This window comes from Dermacentor silvarum, chromosome 4 (genome assembly GCF_013339745.2).
Source record: "Dermacentor silvarum isolate Dsil-2018 chromosome 4, BIME_Dsil_1.4, whole genome shotgun sequence".
In the NCBI taxonomy this organism is placed as follows: Eukaryota; Metazoa; Arthropoda; class Arachnida; order Ixodida; family Ixodidae; genus Dermacentor; species Dermacentor silvarum.
In genome coordinates, this window is record NC_051157.2 from 161596016 (window position 1) to 161597876 (window position 1861).

Genomic DNA, 1861 nt, shown 5'->3' on the forward strand with positions numbered 1-1861 from the left:
CGGCAGAACATGCTTTAGGTTTACTGCGCAGACTGAGCAACTGAAATTATCATGCGTAGGGACACTGTGCTAATGATTTAGAAAATGTACACGCACCAAATATTGGAATTCGGGTATGTATTGTTCTCCGGTGCTCCTTCTTATAAAACTAAGCCTCTGGTTCCTTTGGCGCGTGAAGTCCTGCGCCTGTGTCCAACTCCCTAGGTCTGTGGCAAATAATGTTCTTTCTAAGATAGCGCGCCTGCCAACATTGCCCTGTAGATTCCGTATCCTAACGATGCGAAGATTTGTAAAATTTTAGTGCCTTCCGCATCGGCGATCTGAATATGTCTTTATCAATGATCCAAACTTCTTCTTTCTTGCTCATTGGCCACGTTTTAACTCCACAGATTGTTTTTATACGAAAGCAATTAGTAAAAATGTCGACATTCGATACCTAATTCGAAGATATGACCCCGATGAGAATATTGAAGATTGAATTTCAGGACATTTCCCCCCAGAACACTAAATTTCAATCAGTCAGATTCTTCAATCAGTCAGGAAGAGAACTCACAACTGTTCTCTTCCTAATATAAGCCGTCTACCTATATAAACATAATATAAGATATTGACACGCGAAGTGAAAAGACGTATAGAGCTGCGTTCAAATTCCGCATTAGGGAGTACCGCAATTGTCGGTGAACTAATTTCCTTCTGCACCGATCTTCTCAATTGAAAACCAAATGACAATATCTGAGTAAACCATACTTTATGTTGTCACCAATTCCACCGTAATGGGTAACCTGTATACTACCGTTTTCATCCTGCTGATAATGTATGTGTTCGAGAAGCATGGTTCTTCAACTGTGCCTTCTCAAGAAGATTTGCAAGGATTGACAACACGGCAGCCCTGTTTATGTGTTTTCTAATATACCTGTTCTGGATTGTTACTATGGAAACACTTTCTAAAAAAGTATATAGGGCAGGGAAAGGACGCTGGATACGGGTTATTGCTATTTGTTCAACTGCGATTGTTTGGATTCATGAATATAGCTCTTCATTAGTCATTCTGAACCAGAAAGGCATATACTACGAACAATAGCGTTTAGTATAAGTCAGCTTCGGCGCATCAGCGCCGTCGTTCCTGAAATCTCATTGGGAGTAAGTGACTACAAAATTAGCTAATGGAACTTGGAAACTATCAGACGTCGCATGCACGCAGCTCATATTTTATTCTAATCAGCCAATGCAGTTGGCGTCGCATGTCTTCCAGTGGTAATCTGATAAATAGGCTGAATCCAGGAACTTTCCATTTGCACTTCAAAGAAGCACCGGGGCATAACTTAACGCCCATAAATCTGCATAGCGCGAGTTGGCTTCTTTTGCCCATATTTAGGGTACGGTTTTCTTGTGGCTCAATAGAAACGGTGCCTCCAACGTGCTCATTTAGCAATGTTTTAAGTGCTTCGAAAGCTTCTCTCAGACCCAACCAAGTTCTCAAGTTACTAGAGACGGCAATGGTTTAAGATGCCGCGATAGAAAACCATATTGGAATATTAGGTTGAAGCTTTAGTTGCCGAAGAAAATATTGATTCGTGAGATAGTTATCCACCGTACATTGAAAAAAAATCAATTGGAGGACGGAAAAAACTGCAGCTAAAATGTTGCCAACCCCAATTGCGTAATTAGAAAAGAGAAAGGTTGTGAGAACTCATAATCTGTAATACGAAAAGTCCGTAAATATCACGTAGTGCATGTGATAAGCAGTATTAACTTGTTTCTTAATTAAATACAGACCTGTCCACTAGTCACTACCCTGCTTCGACAGTCAATTATTATGACAAATGCGGTTGCAACGAATCATACAAGTACTGCTAACGAC